This window comes from Ovis aries, chromosome 8 (assembly GCF_016772045.2).
Source record: "Ovis aries strain OAR_USU_Benz2616 breed Rambouillet chromosome 8, ARS-UI_Ramb_v3.0, whole genome shotgun sequence".
In the NCBI taxonomy this organism is placed as follows: domain Eukaryota; kingdom Metazoa; phylum Chordata; class Mammalia; order Artiodactyla; family Bovidae; genus Ovis; species Ovis aries.
Window position 1 is genome coordinate 57,463,794 of NC_056061.1, and position 20,848 is coordinate 57,484,641.

Genomic DNA, 20,848 nt, shown 5'->3' on the forward strand with positions numbered 1-20,848 from the left:
GGCTTCACATGCTAAACAAATAACTGTCTCTGAACTCTCTCAGAAATGTGCCTCTCTGCCTTTGAATTCCATATGCCTTTTGTCTTGAATGGCCTCACTCCCTTTGTTTCCTAAAATAAGTGATAAATTATCATTTAAAACATGCTGCTGGTGGTTGCTGGTTTAGTCGCTAAGTTGTGTCTGACTCTTGCGACTCCATGGACAGAGGAGCCTGGCAGGCTACAGTCCATGGGATTCTCCAGGCAAGAATATTGAAATGGGTTGCCATTTCCTTCTCCAGGGGATCTTCCCAACCCAGGAATCAAACCCAGGTCTCCTGCATTGTAGGCAGATTCTTTACCAACTGAGCTACAAGGGAAACCTCTTTAACATGGTACTCAGCTCCAAATCTCGGTTGCATGTACTTTCTATGTTATTTCAAAGTATCCCTTATTTATCTCAGTCATTATATTTATTACGTTATAATCTACTGCTTCATTATTTGCATCTACATCCAAACCAATGACTTTGATTTAACTGGTCTTAGGTGGGTAGAGCGTGGTGGGCTGCCATCTATGGGGTCACAGAGAGTCGGACACGACTGCAGCGACTTAGCAGCAGCAGCAGCAGGTGGGTTCCAAATCAGGAAAGGAGTATGTGAAGGCTGTGTATTGTCACCCTGCTTATTTAACTTCTGTGCAGAGTACGTCATGAGAAACGCTGGACTGGATGAAACACAAGCTGGAATCAGGACTGCAGGGAGAAATATCAATAACCTCAGATATGCAGATGACACCACCGTTATGGCAGAAAGCAAAGAAAACTAAAGAGCTTCTTGATGAAAGTGAAAGAGGAGAGTGAAAAAGTTGGCTTAAAACTCAGCATTCAGAAAACTAAAATCATGGTATTTCGTCCCACCACTTCATGGCAAATAGTTGGAGAAACAATGGAAACAGTGACAGACTTCATTTTGGGGGGCTCCAAAATGACTGCAGATGGTGATTGCAGCCATAAAATTAAAAGACACTTGCTCCTTGGAAGAAGAGTTATGACCAACCTAGAGAGCATATTCAAAAGCAGAGACATTACTTTGCCAACAAAAGTCCATCTAGTCAAGGCTATGGTTTTTCCATTAGTCACGTATGGATGTGAGAGTTGGACTATAAAGAAAGCTGAGTGCCGAAGTATTGATTCTTTTGAACTGTGGTGTAAGAGAAGGTTCTTGAGAGTCCCTTGGACTGCAAGGAGATCCAACCAGTCCATCCTAAAGGAAATCAGTCCTGAATATTCATTGGAAGGACTGATGCTAAAGCTGAAACTCCATAACTTTGGCCACCTGATTCGAAGAACTGACTCATTAGAAAAGACCCTGATGCTGGGAAAGATTGAAGGCAGGAGGAGAAGGGGCTGACAGAGGATGAGATGGTTGGATGGCATCACTGACTCAATGGACATGAGTCTGAGTAAACTCTAGGTGTTGGTGATGGACAGGGAGGCCTGGCGTGCTGCAGTCCATGGGGTCGCAAAGAGTTGGACACAACTGAGTGACTGAACTGAACTGAGGTGGGACCTTCTTTTCAGTGGTCTGTTTTAAAAGCTGCCTGGTGATTTGGTTCACAGTGAGAATTATGACATAATGGATTAGAGTGAAAACTCCATTAAGATAGGACAGTTGACTAGTTTGTCATCATACTCCATCCTAATTCAGTGCTGGAAACATGGTAAATACTCAAGAAATATCTATGGATTAAATGTCATTGTATCCTAGTGATGGATTAAATGTCATTGTATCCTCAGTGCTTGGTCCAGTATAAAACATTAATGAATATATTAAATTCTGCACAAACTAGTAACCACACACTGCACAAACCACAGTGTTTGCATTTTAAAAAGTGATAGATAGGGATGAGGGAAATTAGAAAAGTACACCAAGAATTCTGATGTAATCACTCATACAATCAATGGTAAAAATATTTACAGTGGTTGTAGTACTTTCTTATGGAGAATATCTTTTGTAGTGGGGATCTTTCTTCTTTCTGAACGCACAAATTTTCCAAGTGGTTTGGCAGATGTCCAGTTAAAGGAAGCTCTGAGCAAAGTCTGTTCAAATTCTTCAGAAAACTGCTAAATCTTCTGAGGTCATTCCAGACCATTTGCCTTTCTCTGTTATGCACTAAGGCAGGAAATGTTTTCCTCCTCTTTGAAATGAGCAATTCTAGGGGCAGTAAAGAATGCACGCCCTGAAACATGCTATCAGCCCCCTCCAGCTGTTTACCATGGTCTTTTTCATTCTTAACAAGGGCATCAAGTTCTTTTGGATACCAGTTATGGTTTTATATATAAGACAAAATAAACATTTCCTGGAGGGCTGCAGAAGGTTACTACTCTTAGATCTTATCTTGCATTTTCTTTCAATCAAAAGAGGAAAAAAATAAGATTTAATTTGAAAGATGACTACCATTTATCAGGTTATGCAGTAGTCAGTCAGTTGGTACATTTCTTCCCGTTTTCTTTTGTATAAGCCTGAAAGCAATACAACCCCTCAGCCTGACTTTCTCCATCGTGAATTACTTAGTTTTTTATACTTGTAAGTGGTCATGGCCCCTACCCAAGGTCATCTGAGAACAATAGTACCTGAGTCACTGACATTCTTAAGGTCTTGTTTGGAAGAGGTTGTTTGGAACTGCTGTAGTCTGACCTGAGTCATCCCACACTGGGCCAGGGAGGCTGAAGAACTGGACTTTTCCCAAAGGAACACTTGTTATTGTAGTGAATCTCCAGAAAGAGACATGGAGTGAGAGCTAGGAGAACGTGCAATTTACTGTTGTATAGGAATAGACCATGACCTTTGAATCAGGATAGGCTTAGACTGGATATTTTGTACAAAGTAAATTGGCTTCTGGTGGAATTCCCCAGAGAGACCACCCTGGAGGAAGATATGAAGATTTAGTGAGACCATGGGATTTGGAGTTAGATAGACTTAGGTTTCGGAGAAGGCAATGGCAACCCACTCCAGTACTCTTGCCTGGAAAATCCCATGGATGGAGAAGCCTGGTGGACTGCAGTCCATGGGGTCGCACAGAGTCAGACATGACTGAAGTGACTTAGCAGCAGCAGCAGAAGACTTAGGTTTAAATCCTGTCTCAACCTGTCTTGGTATACTGTCTCTAACATGTACTATGTGAGTTAGGTAAGATGCTTAACCTCTTTGAGGCTTAGGTTTCTCATCTATAAAATATCATAACCTACTAAGTGTTAGTTGTTCAGTCCTGTTGAACTCTTTGAGACCACATGAACTGTAGCCCGTTAGGCTCCTCTGTCCATGATAACCTACTGAAGAAATACACTATTAGTGAATTTGTCAGACACACACTTTATTTTAAACTATTAGTTAAAGCTATGCTGTATGCTGTAGAAACAGAAACAGAGTTCATGTCCTACTATTCATGTTAATATAGAAAAACATATAGGACAACAGACACTTGAATAATGGAGAGCAGAGGAGCATAATGGAAAAAGCACTGAATCTGAAATTCAAAGACCTGGTTCCTAGCCTGAACTCTATTTGTGGAACATGAGGCTCACTTAAAAGTAGAAATAGTATCTGCTTGAATATTTTTGTTTAGAAAATCGAATGGTGTAGTGTTTATAGATCTACCTTGATAGATAAAAGCACCATAACCATATTAATTAATAAGAACAGGTTTCATTTCTTCTCCTGCTAACCAAACCCAGAGTATTTTAAGAGTGAGGAATGGTACACAGTTGGGGAAGGGGTATTTCAGAAGCCAGAAAGGAAGATGGTAAGTTTAGTTATAATATGTAACTGAGAGCATAATATATGCATTTTCTCAACTGCCCCTTAGAAGCAGGGCTAATGTAGGAGGCCCAAGTGTTTGTTCAATGGTGTGATCTGATGGAGCTGAGACAGAGACCTGCCTGGAAATACAGTAGTCCTTCATAAACTGGGTGATGTGTTTGTGAAAAAGACCATGGTGTGTGAAACTATGGAGGGCAAGATTGAGGACTTAAAGAAAATAGAGGTTTGTGGAAAGAGCAATAAAAATGATGTATATGTGTTTTTATTTAAACATCACAGTTCATAAATGTTCTCAAAGGTATCCACTACTAAAACAAACTAAATTTACTGGTGTTAAAATGCTGCTTCAATAAGTAATCATTTCTTGACTGTCCCTCTGAATTGTTCTGGAAGTCTCCCAAACAGATTTTTCCATGAGTCATATGTTTTGCAAGCTCGTTTTAAAACTTTTGGACCCTACTGACTTGAGATTTAACATTTTTTTGCACTTATCATTTGGTTAATTTCCTCAAGTATTAGAAAAATGTTTGTGCAATCTCTCTGCCCAGGCCTGGTCTTCATCCTACATACCTAAGAGGTGGAGCCTAGTCAGGTGGCTCTTTTGTACTCTGTGCCTCTAGTCTTGGGGGCAGGAAGGGAAGCAGTATGCCTTCAGGGGTCTTGTTTAAAAGGATTGAAGTACACAAAATATAGGTAACAATATTGCAGATTTTTAATTTGTCATGAAAACATAAAACTGCATATTCTTGTAATTTGAAGCCCATATATATAAAAAGTCACTCATTTGGCCGAGTCTTAGGAATTGGTATGGTATGTTATTGTGAATAGATAAAACACTGAGTTTCTCATTTATAAGCACTCACTTGAAGTTAGTTTATCAAACATGCAAATAAGTTGCCTATAAGGTCAGAGGAATGTTGTGAGGGTGGGTGGGGGGGTATTCAGAGAAGGTCTGGGGACCTGGATGATAATCCCAAGGAGTACACAGTGCGAGACCCTCATGGTAGTATGAATATGATGAAGAGCTGAATGGCAGAAGGAGACACAAACAAAATTAAAGGCAGAAGACCACTGTTTTGTCCTTTCTTGTTTTTGCCTAGAACTGACCCTGTTTAGAAACAAGGCCTCAGCATTGCTGCTTTTGCCATGGTGAAGAGTTTAGTTGAAAATAGTAGAGTTCAGTCAATTATTGTGGCAACAGCTAACAGACTTTCTTATACCATCCTGTCAATTCTAATCTTCATATATGTGAAGAAAAGACTAAGAGTAGAAACTCAGACTTTTTGTGTAAATACTTGACTTACTGTGTTCTTTCGCTCACCCTTACAGTTTCTGTGTGTCCTAATGTATTTTTTGCCCACTTAAAATCAAAGAACAAGTCATGGTGGTTACATTTTATTATATATCTGTACATATCCACAGAGTGTACAACACCAAGAGTGAGCTGAAATATAAATTATGGTCTTTGGTGATAATTATGTGTCAAAATAGGTTTATCAGTTGCAATAAATGTACCACTCTGATGGGGGATGTTGATAGTGGCGGAGCGGGGTGCGTAGCACTGTGCAGGTATGGAGTCAGAGGTAAAGGAGAAATTTCTGTACCTTCATACTCAGATTTACTGTGAATCTAAAACTGTTCTAAAAAATAAAGTCTCAATAAAAACAAAATAAAGCCCAACAAACTAGATGAGAAGTGAGAGCAAAGGCCTGTGAGAGATGGGAAAATTCAGACTTGGTTTTGGAGAGTAGGGGCACAAAGATCAAGTAAGAGCTCAGTGAGATATCAAATCTGAGATGGACCTTGAAGGGAGGATGAGATCTGAAGATCAGCCCTGGGATTTCTTTTGGAAGGAATGATGCTGAAGCTGAAACTCCAGTACTTTGGCCACCTCATATGAAGAGTTGACTCATTGGAAAAGACTCTGATGCTGGGAGGGACTGAGGGCAGGAGAAGAAGGGGACAACAGAGGATGAGATGGCTGGATGGCATCACTGACTCGATGGACGTGAGTCTGAGTGAACTCCGGGAGTTGGTGATGGACAGGGAGGCCTGGCGTGCTGCGATTCATGGGGTTGCAAAGAGTCGGACATAACTGAGGGAATGAACTGAACTGAACTGAACCTTGATGTGGGAACAGAATGGACAAAGGTACTGAAGTGTGGTAACAAGCTCAGGTTACATAAGTGGTGTTGTGTGGAGTGGCTGGATTGCAGAGATGAAGGTGACTGATTGGTGGTAGCCACTGTGATGCTGAATATTTCTTCCTGAACTTAGAGGAAAAATTGAACTGGACAACATGTTAATTGGAAATTCTTTCCATATTACTAACATGAGACATGGGAGATCTAGAAAAGAATAATGTAAAAATTAATCAAAATAAACCATTTAACATTCCTATTTAAAACTGCTCTTTGATTTCAGATCTCCTTTGCTTTGTGAAGTATTATTTTCCATGTTAGCTAAATTATACCTTAAAAGTATTTTAGTGGCTGTTTTCCCATTTCATTATAATATTAGTCATTTTTTAAAAAAAAAGCAGAATCATAAAATTAAAAGAACATAATATTTGAAGAATCTATGAATTTATAAGCTTCTCTTTGTCTAGTTCCACATTCATAAATTGGAAAAGAAATATTTGTACAGCCAAATGGTAAAAAAAAAAAACCTGAAAATATCAGCCCAGCTATACCTTCAGATTTCAGCAATTCACCCCATGGAGCTGCCTTTGCTCGGCTCCTCGTGGATCATTAGAGGACACAGAGAGATATTTGTTCACTACCAGAGCTATTACAGTAGCTGCTTAGCAACTATTAGACTGTTTCTAGTTAGATAATTTAGAATATATGTGGATTTATCTTTTTCAAACTCATATGTTTTAGGTTTTGTCTTGTCCACTTTCTTTCATTATAACTTTAGTTGTCTACTAGGAGAACATTGTATTTTTAAAAAAGCATTTAAGATTGGGAAGTGGTATCCTTACAGTTCTTTTCTAAGAAAACTATATATATGTATATGTGTATATATATATATATATATATATATATTTTAGGGGATAACTTGGCTCCTCTTTTTTTTAAATTTTTATTTTTACTTTATTTTACTTTACAATACTGTATTGGTTTTGCCATACATTGACATGAATCCACCACAGGTGTACATGCGTTCCCAAACATGAACCCCCCTCCCACCTCCCTCCCCAACACATCTCTCTGGGTCATCACCGTACACCAGCCCCAAGCATGCTGTATCCTGCATCAGACATAGACTGGCGATTCGATTCTTACATGATAGTATACATGTTTCAATGCCATTCTCCCAAATCATCCCACCCTTTCCCTCTCCCTCTGAGTCCAAAAGTCCGTTATACGCATCTGTGTCTTTTTTGCTGTCTTGTAGCTGGAGATTTTAAAAAGTTAGATAAGCATCAATAAAATCTCATTATAGTCTTCAGAAGAGAACCAAACCAGTCATACTTTGTTCACACTTGACCTTCGATAGTGGTCCCTCCTAATACAGTTTGAAACCAGACATCTTTAATCATATAGGTCATTTGACCCAAAGTGCCAATTACATTCTGTTCTTTGTGGATAACCTGGGTAAATTTAAATGGATCCTAGAATTATATGCCTTTGTCACCAGCCATGATTCCAAGTGTGTAAAGAAGTGTGTGTATACAGTGCCTGTCACAAAGAAGACCCTCAAAAATTTGCTTTTGTTTAATTAATGCAGATGATTTTAGTATTATAATAGGCAAAATGTAAGTAGAAGGTATAATTTCTACTTGCTCTAAATACTTATGCATTAGATTTAATGTTAAATAGAAAAAAATGGTATCTTTGCTTCTTAGGTCTTCATAAGTTTCAAAGCATTCAGAACTTTGAATGCTGAGTATGATTACTTCCATCCATACATGGATATCTAAAAATTCAATAACAGCAAGAGCTTTGGAAATAAGCTTGACAAAAGAAAGATACTTGGGTCCTGGGTCTATAGTCTACACTTTCAGTTTTCTCCCTTCACAATATTACAAACATGAATTGTCAAATGTTATATATTTTTATATTGTATTTGATGTAAGGTTGATAAGAACTGTATACATCTAACATTCAGGGTAAGTTTACAGGTGCCTTCTTATAAAAAAATAAAAATCTGGTGGTTAATAATAGAAGAACACAGCAGGTTAATTTCTTTAATGACCTATTTATTAGATAACTTCCTCATTTTGTAATGTTATTTAAAGTTATTTGTGGGTGTCAACTTTTCAGATACTGTGCACAAATCTACGTCAAATCAGAAGAATGCTAGAGGAAAAAATATATTAAAATGCATGATTTAGCTGCTTTAGCTTTTAAGACAGTTCAGGAAACAGTTCAGGAAACACTGGCAATACTATAAACAAATTCAACACTGTTGAATATCCATTGATCTAGACAATAATGTGATTTAAAGGTGACCAAAATTGATACCTTATGCTATTTCACAACATTGCTTTAGACAACCCTAATGATTTTATTAAAGGTTATATCATGATTGAAATTTATAACATGGTCATGTTTATTTTTTCCCGATAGTTAGTTGTATTAAAATATACTTTTCCAGATCCCTACAGCAACACATTATTTGAGGACCTACTATGTACTAGGCCCTGGAAATACAAAGATAAACAGATGTTGTCTTTACCCTTATGAGTAATCAATCCAATATGACTTTTCATATGAACAGTCAATCACATTGTGCCGAAGAAATGACACTCTGAATTGCTATTGAATTATGCATGGTCATGAAAGACAGAAAAATTAATCCAAAGAAAATAGAAGGAAGGAAATAATAAAGAGCAAAAAATAGTAACAGTGTGGAGAAACATTCAATATAGAGGATCAACACAACAGAAAAGAGTAGTGCATTGAAAAGGCTAATAAATTTGACAAACTTCTGATGAAATTAACCAAGGAAAAGGTAGAAGTCACAAAAAATACTAGGAATACATGGATGCTTCAGACCCTGAAATGAAATAGCATGTTATGAACACCATTTTTTTGCCAGGAAATATGAAAAATTAAGTGTAATAGAAAAATTCTTGTAAAAACACTATTGACTCAGGAAGGTACAGAAAACATCAATAGTCCTATAACTGTTTAATAAAATTTGTAAAAAAGCACAGGAGATTGTCACTTTCAACCATGACATAGCAAGCAATAATGAATGGCCTCTCACTTAGAAACATGCAAATATTTTAGATGACAGTTTTAGATACCAGCATTGAAAAACTGGTATCACAGGACTATAATCATGTAAATCAAGGACAGACACAAGATTTTCCCAGTATTTCCCAAGATTTCCCACTAGTGTTTTCCCAGGTGTTCTTGTTTTAGTTTTTCACCTGAGTAGATTCTTGCCACAGTACAGGGATGGGGGGCCCATGGTCTTGCTGAGCTTTGGAGGCAGAGACTAGGGTTTGAGTATGCCTAAAGCAGCTGGAATTTAACACAGGGTACGAAAGAGGAGGCTGCATGAGAGTCAGAACCAGAACCTTGTGTGAGAATTCACCATACATCTGGCGAGATGTTAGCCAAGATTAAGAGAAGATTCCATGGGACCTCGCTCAGCCCTGAACGAGGGCTGTTGAGTGGGCTGAACAGCAATGCCAGAGGTTGTAAATTGCTGAGAAATGTTAGAGTTCTGTCTTAATACAAGAGCAAATTTTAAAAAAAATTTAGTTATAGATACACAGATCTTCTTCACTTTATGATAAGGCTCAGTTCAGTTCAGTCGCTCAGTCGTGTCCATCTCTTTGTGACCCCATGAACCGCAGCACAACAGGCCTCCCTGTCCATCACCAATTCCCAGAGTCCACCCAAACCCATTTCCATTGGGTCGGTGATGCCATCCAACCATCTCATCCTCTGTTGGCCCCTTCTCCTCCTGCCCTCAATCGTTCCCAGCATCCGGGTCTTGTCAAATGAGACAGCTCTTCGCATCAGGTGGCCAAAGTATTGGAGTTTCGGCTTCAACATCAGTCCTTCCAACGAACACCCAGGACTGATCTCCTTTAGGATGGACTGGTTGGATCTCCTTGCACTCCAAGGGACTCTCAAGAGTCTTCTCCAACACCATAACTCAAAAGCATCAATTCTTCTGCACTCAGCATTCTTTATAGTCCAACTCTCACATCCATACATGACCACTGGAAAAACCATAGCCTTGACTAGACGGACCTTTGTTGGCAAAGTAATGTCTCTGCTTTTGAATATGGTGTCTAGGTTGGTCATAACTTTCCTTTCAAGGAGTAAGCATCTTTTAATTTCATAGCTGCAATCACCATCTGCAATGATTTTGGAGCCCAGAAAAATAAGGTCAGCCACTATTTCCACTGTTTCCCCATCTATTTGCCATGAAGTGATGGGACCAGATGTCATGATTTTCGTTTTCTGAATGGTGAGTTTTAAGCCAAAATTTTCACTGTTCTCTTTCACTTTCATCAAGAGGCTCTTTAGTTTTCTTCACTTTCTGCCATAAGGGTGGTGTCATCTGCATATCTGAGGTTATTGATATTTCTCCTGGCAATTTTGATTCCATCTTGTGCTTCCTCCAGCCCAGCATTTCTCATAATGTACTCTGCATATAAGTTAAATAAGTAGGGTGACAGTATACAGCCTTGACATACTCCCTTTCCTATTTTGAACCAGTCTGTTGTTCCATGTCCAGTTCTTACTGTTGCTTCCTGACCTGCATACAGATTTCTCAAGAGGCAGGTCAGGTGGTCTGTATTCCCATCTCTCTCAGAATTTTCCACCATTTATTGTGATCCACACAGTCAAAGGCTTTGGCATAGTCAATAAAGCAGAAATAGATGGTTTTCTGGAACTCTCTTGCTTTTTCTATGATCCAGTGGATGTTGGCAATTTGATCTCTGGTTCCTCTGCCTTTTCTAAAACCAGCTTGAACATCGGGAAGTTCACAGTTCACATTCTGCTGAAGCCTGGCTTGGAGAATTTTGAGCATTACTTTACTAACGTGTGAGATAAGTGCAATTGTGCAGTAGTTTGAGCATTCTTTGACATTGTCTTTCTTTGGGATTGGAATGAAAACTGACCTTTTCCAGTCCTGTGGTCACTGCTGAGTTTTCCAAATTTGCTGGCATATTGAGTGCAGCACTTTCACAGCATCATCTTTCAGGATTTGAAATAGCTCAATGGGAATTCCATCACCTCCACTAGATTTGTTCATAGTGATGCTTCCTAAGCCCACTTGACTTCATATTCCAGGATGTCTGGCTCTAGGTGAGTGATCACACCATCATGATTATCTGGGTCGTGAAGCTCTTTTTTGTACAGTTTTGTGTATTCTTGCCACCTTTTCTTAATATCTTCTACTTCTGTTAGGTCCATACCATTTCTATCCTTTATTGAGCCCATCTTTGCATGAAATGTTCCCTTGGTATCTCTGATTTTCTTGAAGGGATCTCTAGTCTTTCCCATTGTGTTGTTTTCCTCTATTTCTTTGCATTGATCACTGAGGAAGGCTTTCTTATCTCTTCTTGCTATTCTTTAGAACTCTGCATTCAAATGGGTATATTTTTCCTTTTCTTTTCACTTTCCTTCTTTTCACAGCTATTTGTAAGGCCTCCTCAGATTTGCTTTATTGCATTTCTTTTTCTTGGGAATGGTCTTGATTTATGTCTCCTATACCGTATCCGGGAGTTGGTGATGGACAGGGAGGCCTGGCGTGCTGCAATTCATGGGTCACAAAGAGTCACACATGACTGAGCGACTGAACTGAACTGAACTGAACTGATACAGTATCACGAACCTCCATCCATAGTTCATCAGGCACTCTATCAGATCTGGTCCCTTAAATCTATTTCTCACTTCCACTGTATAATCATCAGTTCAGTTCAGTTGCTCAGTCGTGTCCGACTCTTTGCGACCCCATGAAGTGCAGCACGCCAGGCCTCCTTGTCCATCACCAATGCCCGCAGTTCACTCAAACTCATGTCCATCGAGTCAGTGATGCCATCCAGTCATCTCATCCTCTATTGTCCCCTTCTCCTCCTGTCACCAATCCCTCCCAGCTTCAGGGTCTTTTCCAGTGAGTCAACTGTTCACATGAGGTGGCCAAAGTATTGGAGTTTCAGCTTTAGCATCATTCCTTCCAAAGAACACCCAGGACTGATCTCCTTTAGAATGGACTGGTTGGATCTCCTTGCAGTCCAAGGGACTCTCAAGAGTCTTCTCCAATACCACACTTCAAAAGCATCAATTCTTCGGTGCTCAGCTTTCTTCACAGTCCAACTCTCACATCCATACACGACAACTGGAAAAACCATAGCCTTGACTAGACAGACCTTTGTTGGCAAAGTAATGTCTCTGCTTTTGAATATACTATCTAGTTTGGTGATAACTTTCCTTCCAAGGAGTAAGCATCTTTTAATTTCATGGCTGCAATCACCATCTGCAGTGATTTCGGAGCCCCCCAAAATAAAGTCTGACACTATTTCCACTGTTTCCCCATCAATTTCCCATGAAGTGATGGGACTGATTTGATTTAGGTCATACCTGAATGGTCTAGTGGTTTTCTCCACTTTCTTCAATTTCAGTCTGAATTTGGCAATAAGGAGTTCATGATCTGAGCCACAGTCAGCTCCCGGTCTTGTTTTGCTAATTATATAGAGCTTCTCCATCTTTGGCTGCAAAGAATATAATCAGTCTGATTTCGGTGTCGACCATCTGATGATGTCCATGTGTAGAGTCTTCTCTTGTGTTGTTGGAAGAGGGTATTTGCTATGACCAGTGTGTTCTCTTGGCAGAACTCTATTAGCCTTTGCCCTGCTTCATTCTGTACTCCAAGGCCAAATTTGCCTGTTACTCCAGGTGTTTCTTGACTTCCTACTTTTGCATTCCAGTCCCCTATAAAGAACAGGACATCTCTTTTGGGTGTTAGTTCTAGAAGGCTATATCCCAATAAATCGTATTGTGAATTGAAAATGTCATAAGTTGAAAATACATTTAATACACCTAATCTACCAGAACATCATAGCTTAGCCCAGCCTACTTTACCACTTATATTAGCGTGCAGTTGGACAAAATCATCTAACACAAAGCTTATTTTATAAACTGTTGAATATCTCATGTGTGCTGAAAGTGGAAAACAGAATGGTTGTGTGGGCACAGAATGATTGTATGGGTACAGAATGGTTATGTAAGTGTATCAGTTTTTATCCTCATGACTGTGTGGTTGACTGGGAGCTACAGCTCACTGCCAGTGCCCAGCATCACGAGATCTCTGTGCTGGACCAAATATTGCCAGCCTGGGAAAAGGTCAATGTTTACAATTTGAAGTACAATTTTAGCTGAGTCTGTTTCCCTTTTACAGCATTGTTAGGCTGAAAAATCATTAAGTCAAACCATCATAATTTGAGGACCTTTTATATATTTTCAATTTATGTTATCTATATACTTACCTAAATATAATAATAGTGTACTCTGTTGCTCACTCTCTAACCACCTCTGTAAATATCATTTTAAGGTAGTATAAAATAACTTGCCTGTATGAAAGTGTGTCTATTCCCCAAGTCCTGCTGCAGTAATACTTAGGAATAGAATTATCTGTGGTTTATCCTGTGTTACTATTATAAAATTAGCACAGATTTGTAAAGCAGTGGGTAAAGAATTTGCCATCTTATCTTTAAATCTAATAATCTTACTACAGTATTGAGTCAAAATAGAGGAACATTGAATTCACAGACTTCAAATTATTTTAAAATTGATCTTGGCTTATAGTTCTCAAAACTGACTTTTCTAATGAACTTTCAGCTTTAGATGTAAGAATTAGGATTTGAAAAATCAGTCCAGATTACATTTTTACTTTGGTATTAAATATCATACTTTTTTCTACATATAGCAAAATCCTTTGATATAGAAGTAAAAGCATTGAATAATTTACAAATTAAGAACAAGAGGAAATCAGATATTTCAGGAATAATTTTGGGTTTGGGTAGAAACCTATACCATTCCAGTGCTGAAAACTTTATCCCCAGACATTTTCAAACCTTGGAAAATAAAAAGTTGTCATTTGTTTAATTTAGAATAAAGTTATTTTGAGCTACCTTGTGTATGTCACTAACTCAGCACAAATTATAGACAGAAGACAAGCACAGTCTTGAATTATTAGCAGGGGAGCAAAAACAAGACCTCCTGGTATAAAATAGCCTTGAACCAGTGGCTAAGTGTACTCCACAGCTGTTTAGACTTTTCAAAAGTCTTGCTATCTTTATAATGCACAGTTTTAGCGTCCTGTGTTGTACTGCATGTATCTAAGTTTCTTCATGCTGAACCGAAAACAGTTTATGTATGTTTGTTTCTAGCATCTAAGCAACTTTACTGGTACTATTTGTTTATTTAGTTTGGTCACTTTCTTTTAGCTTGGATGTTTGCCAGTTTATTCAAGTATGAAGTGCAAAAGGGGAACCATGTAGAGTGACTTTCTGTGTTTCCTGTTCAACTGGTCAGTTGTGTCCGACTCTTTGTGACTCTATGGACTGTAGCCCACTAGCCTCCTCTGTCCGTGAAATTCTCCAGGCAAGAATACTAGAGTGTATTGCCATTTCCTTCTCCATTCTGTGTTTCCTAGAGGTATTGGAAAGATGCTCACAATTATTTGTAAAATTTGAGTCCCTGGATGTGACAGATATATACATAATAAGTAAATTATATAGGATGTTAGAGAGTGATAAATGCTATGGAAAAGAAATGCAATGGGTTAATGGATATCAGATACGTAAAGATTGAGGTTGGACTTTAAGTGTGTTGGAAAAGGGATCATTGAGAAAGTGAAGTTACAGCTAGCATTGAGTTGTATAAATTTGGGAAGAAAGCACCCCAGGCAGAAGGAGGCACCCCAGGCATGAAACCTGAGGCAGCAGTATAGCTGATATGTTGGAGGCTGGAGGCAAGTATGGACCAAGAATAGCGTGGGCAAAAGTGGTAAGATCAGGTCAGGGACAGGAATCCAGACAGGGTAGGGCATTGTGGGCCATTGTCAAAATTAGGCATCTCCTTTTAGGAGACAGGAGGGGAATGGAGTGCTTAAACATGACTGATGTTTTTAGAAGACCTGACATTATTAAAAGAAACAATGACTCTTCTGCTGAGAATGGGACAGTGGTGGATCAGGAGAGGTCAGGGAAGAGATTACTGCAGTAATATAGACAAGAGATAATGGCAGCCTTTACTTGTGTGGTAGCTGTGAAACTGGTGAAAAAATGGTTAAATTTTGAATATATTTTGATGGTAGATCTAAGAGATTTCCTCATGGACTGGTCAGAAATATTAAGGGAAGAGAGTTGGAGTTATGGATGAACGTAACATTTTTGGTCTGAGCAGTTGGAAAGATGGTTCATTTCTTCACCATTTCTCATCTATTTTAATCCTCTCTTTTTTAAAATATTTATCCTCATTGCTTTATGCTTGTTTATATTTCTTAAATGATAGTTTAGTGGGACCCTGGGTGGAAGTGATAATAAATCCATGTGTTATAACTCAACATATTTATCTAGAAGTTCATATAGTTGTTTTGATAAATTAATTTTACTTAATTTTGATTTGTGGGGAAAGAAACACCTTTGAAACTTAACTGCAATGTGATACTTTATTTTTCAAAAGGTGATGGAAAATAAATGTCCCTGACCCAAAACAGTGTGGCTCAAGGCCATGAAACACATGTGATTCAATTAGAATTTCCTTGTTGTATTTGGTTTCCATGGAGAGGGATTATTTTTACCTTTGCACCACTGCCAAGATGATGTCCACGAATTAACTTCTCTGTAATTAAACTAGTCCATTTTTGTATTTTGAAATGATGGCTGGAAATCATCCAAGAACTTTTATGTGCCCAAAGAGACACCACAGACCCTGCATAATTCTGCAAGGCATGGAAAAAGCCCAATTAATCAGAGCAGGTATTTAATGTTTTTTCTTTTTTTTTAGGTACTATTTTTTTTAATTAGAAGATAATTAGTTTACAATATTGGGTTGGTTTCTGCCATGCATCAACATGAATCAGTCATAGGTATACATATGTCCCCTCCTTCTTGAACCCCTCTCCCACCTCCCTCCCCATCCTACCTTTCTAGGTTGTCATAGAGCACCAGCTTTGGGTTCCCTGCATCATACAGAAAATTCCCACTTGATATCTACTTTACTATTTAATGTTTTTCACTGAAAAATATGAGAAGGACCCATCAAAAGAGCTGGATAAATATATAAATTTTTAGAATCAGTATTTTCTTAAATGGCTATTACTTCCTGTTTGAACATAGTGCATCAGAGTTTCATGCTACTGTTGGCTTGTCACTGCTTTTCCTCCCTGTTCTGTAGAAGAATGTCAAAACTTCACTGGATTTATTTCTTTTAGATATTTTCCATATCTCTCTGACCTTTCCATAGCTCAAAAAGTGATCAGCTAAAAAGTATTAACAGAGAAACAAAGTATCATGTTTTCAAAATCATAATAGGTAAAGCTTTATTTATACAAAAACTTGAAAACTTTAGCAGGATAACTTGGGTAGCCTGAGGCACTAATTGAAGATCAATATTATGACTTTACGTTATTTGGAGAATCAGATATACCTCCTGAATAAATTTTTAAAAATATAAAATTTGGTAAATAAAAAGTGTACTCAGTCACATTTCAATTTTTTTCAAATTGTTAATACATTTTAAAATGATTGGAGAACCAGAATACTTGGTTTATCCTTTCTGTGCCTTATTACTTAAATAATTATGTGCCCTATTTCAGTGGTAGTGTGCTAATTGCAATTCTATTTTATATCTCCTGTTGTCATGATTCTCAGGTTGGAGTAGCTGAATATCTGGATAGCCATGCCAGCATGGCTGGTGGCTGATACTCAGGATGAACAAGGTGACGCTTCCTAGAGCATCCGTCTTAGAGTTTCTTGTAAAGACTTTCTATATTTAGGCAGATATATGGCAGTGTGTAACACAAAACATGTACAAAGGTGACATAAAAGAAATGTCTACCTGCCACAGCCTCCTTTGGGCTGTATCTCAACTTCCCTTCCATCTCCTCTGCTGTTTGTATACTTTGATATAAATATTTGAGAAGTCATTTTGGAAGTCTTCAGGAAAGTTCCTATGATAGTAGCATATCTTTCTCAGATTTCTAGGGTTACATACTGACATTCTATTTCATGACTCATAAAATTACAAAATATTCTGGAATAGCCTGCAGAGTGCAATGTAAATGTCTATCCTACTAAGTTGCCCCATTTCCTTTTTACCAGAGCCTGCTGACTTTTGTCACAGGTAAGTCAGCTCGGTGACTTTGGATGGCATTTTCAGTCCTATATAGAAAATAATCACAATAGATATGAATTGAGAGCTTTCTGTGTATGAAGAGCCATTTCTGTGTTATCTCTGTTAACCATCGAAACAATCCTCTGTGTTAGGTAGTATTCTCATCCCTTTTTACGGATAAGAACTTATATACAGAGTGGTCAAGCTACCTTTTCAAGATCACACAGCCTAAAAAAGAAAGATCCAGGATTAGAACCCAAGTGGTCCTCCTTGGTAGCCCCAGCTTAACATTATTCTTTGTCTGGAAGTCATCTTGAATTAACAACACTGCTTTGTTTAAAAAGGCAATTAAAATCTTTATAATCATGAACAGCAGGACTGACTCCTGCAAAGTAATGTCATCTATACTAAACTGGTGAGGGCCAGCTGCAATAGTGCTCAGTTTCCACAAACAGCATTGATTTACACACACTTGGAGCTGCGTGGTCAATCCCAAACCAAACTATGACGTTACTGAAATTTGTACTCCCTTTTTACAGCCCTCAGCTTCCACATTCTTGACCTACCTTTCACACTCTCCAACTGCTTTCTAACATCCCCTTCTTGGGTAAACAGAAGAGAACTTGATACCAGCCTTTAAAGTGTGGTTGATGAATTTCACATTGTAAGGGTGTGAATGGATTTTAGTAATTTGCATTATCTTAACTAAGCATCTTCATTCAAGACTTTGGTTTTATCTCTAATGGAAGGATTTGAGTCCATTAAAATTCCATCCTTAGTAACCATGTGGTAAGATAACTTGAGGGTGAGAAGCTCTGGAGCTACATCTATATCGTCACGAGTTACCCCTTTTAATGAGACTGAGAAATGGTAAAGATGGTCTAAAGGACTAACACCACAGACTTTGTTTGCTTATTCAGACTATCCCTCCATTGGTGTAACTAAGGCTAACAGTGACCCATCAGTTACAGCAGCAGACATTTTCCAGAAGTTTCTGGGGACAGAAGAGCATGTTTTGTCATTTTCTTCCAAGACTGAAACAGGTGTCTAGGGGACATTCATTCCTTCCACATACACTGCCCATTATCACTATCTGTACAGAGCTTTAAGACCAAACAGCTCAAACCTCCTGTACATTTTGATGTTGTGACATTTTGGTCACCAGCAATGGACAGTAGCTTTTACAGAAACAGTGCTCGTGCGACATCCTGAAATACCAATGTTTTTTTGTATTTGATCCCTGATAAGAATTTCCCAGGTGGCTCAGTAGTAAAGAATCCGCCTGCAATACAGGGGATGTAGGTTCGATTCTGGATTGGGAAGATGCCCTGGAGAAGCAATGGCCACCCATTCCAGTATTCTTTCCTGGGAAATCCCATGGACAGAGGAGCTTGGCACACTGTAATCCATGGGATTGCAAAGAGTTGAATATGACTTAGTGACGAAACCACCACCACCAAGAAGTTACTTAAAATAAAACCATCTTACTAAAAGAGTGGCCACAGTGGGCATTTTCCTGCTGTACACAGTCTCTTATCCCTTTATATTCTTCTCTCTTCCACTGGACTCATTGAAGTCATGGACTGTTTCTTTTTTATGCATCTTCAGTGCCCAGGAGAGCACTTGGCACTGAGACGGTGCTCAGTAAATGAGGACTGAAGAAATTATTGACTAAGGTAGTGGATTCATAAATTTGTATTGAATCTATATATAACTCTAGTTTCTATAGGAATGTGTTTAATTCTCCAACAGATTTTAGGAGTACCATAGTGTCCTACAGTATTAGACAGCATAATTTGTGCGACTAGAATAAGATACTAGCCTGGGCAAAAATCATCCCATTCATTAACAAAAATTTAGAATTTACATTATAAGTAAGTACTAATTTTAGATTATTTTCCAGACAGGCTCCAATTTGAAGAATATAGTCCCACAAAAAAATTTGAAGCTGGTTTTTTTTAATGTATGACAAGTTATATTAAAGAAAAGATAGTAGCCCTTCATTACATATCACATAAATGTATAGTCTTCTTTGAACTATACCTAGCTCCACACTCTCCTTCCAAGCTAACACCCTTCTACTTCTCATGTGCCGCCTTTTTCATTACGAACTAGTAGCCTCAAAAAACAATCCTCAAAATCCAGCACATGGGGCTATTAATGGTCTTTGCTTGTTCCAGTCCTCCTCCTTTTAATAATCCTCCCAGTCTTTCCTCAATACAGCTGAGAGTCTGGTTCAAGTCCTCCCGCCATGAATTGTTCCCTGACAACTGTTATCAAATGATTTCCTATTGGTTCTTTTTCTGAATTCCTCTTGCACATATTGTTAGTGCCACACTTATGATCTTATTTCATTTTTCACTTGCCCTATGTTTATTAGTTTTCTCTCCAAATGTAAATTTTTGACATCCACAATTGTGTCAAAATCTCGGAATCTATTGCAATACAAAATAAAATGCTAAGCACATAAAAGCATACAGAGCAATTGCAACAAAAGTGAAAATAAACAAGTGGGACTATATCAAACTCAAAAGCTCCTCTGCAGCAAAGATCAACAAAATAAAAAGATAATCTACAGAATGGGAGAAAATATTTGCAAGCCATATGTCTGATAGAGGGTTAATATTATAACTTATTCAACTCAATAATAAAAAGCCCAAACAATCCAGGTGAAATAAGAGCAGAGGAACTGAGCACACGGTTTTCCAAACAAGACATACAAATGGCCAACAGCTACATGAAACGGTGCTCAAGATCACCACTCATCAGGGAAATGCAAATCAAGACCACAGTGAGAGTTTGCCTCATGTCTGTTAGAGTGGCTAGCCTCAAAAAGACAAGAGATGAAAAGTATTGGTAAAGATATAGAGAAAAGAAACCCTGTGTGCTGTTGGTGGGAATGTAAACTGGTGCAGCCACTATGGAAAACAGTATGGAGTTTTCTCAAGAAATTAAAAATAGAACTACCATATGATCCAGCAATCCTACATCTGGGTATATATTCAAAGGAAATGAAAACAGGATATCAGTGAGTTATCTGCACCCCCATGTTCATTACAACGAGATTTGCAATAGCCAAGATGTGAAAGCAACCTTCGTGTCCATAAAAGGATGAATGGATAAAGATGTGGTGCATGTACGCAATATAATATTCAACTGTGAGAAAGAAGGAAGTTTTGTCATATGGGTTAGCATGGATGGAACATGAAGACGTTATGTCACGTGAAATAAGCCAAACTGAGAAGGACTTTCATGATATCATTTATATGTGAAATCTTCCCTCCCCACCTTGGAATCTTTTTGTTAAAAAAAGAAAAATTTTAACTCATGGAAACAGAGAGTAGAAAGTTATTTTTCAGAGGTTGGGTGATAGGTGAAATACGGAGAGGTTGATGAAAGGGTACAGTCTTTTAGCTGCTGGATAAATAGAGTCTGAGGATCTAAGTGTTATAGTTGTAACACTTTTGGTATAATTGAAATTTGGTAAGAGAGTAGAGGGTTTCCCCGGTGGCTCAGTGGTAAAGAATCCCCCTGCCAGTCTAGGAGATGCAGGTTCAACTCCTGAATCAGAAAGATCCCTTGGAGAAGGAAATAGCAACCCACTCCAGCTTTCTTGCCTGGGAAATCCCATGGAAAGAGGAGCCTGGTGGGTTACAGTGGGGTCACAAAAGAGTCAGATAGAACTTAGTGACTAAACAAGAACAACAAAGAGAGTAGAACTTGAATATCTTTA

The 20,848-nt window shown here is 38.4% G+C and overlaps 1 long non-coding RNA gene across 5 annotated transcripts in view; it reads left to right on the plus strand.

Annotated features, from left to right (window-relative positions):
* The window catches only part of LOC105612881 (uncharacterized), a 239,845-nt gene that overhangs the window by 108,615 nt on the left and 110,382 nt on the right, over positions 1-20,848 (plus strand). Inside the window, exon 7 of one of the 5 annotated variants that reach the window (XR_009601646.1) lies at positions 682-6,183. The exons of the other annotated variants lie outside the window; for them this stretch is intronic. This is a non-coding gene — a long non-coding RNA (uncharacterized LOC105612881). Of the gene's footprint in view, positions 1-681; positions 6,184-20,848 lie in introns of those variants that run through there. 5 annotated transcript variants of the gene reach the window in all.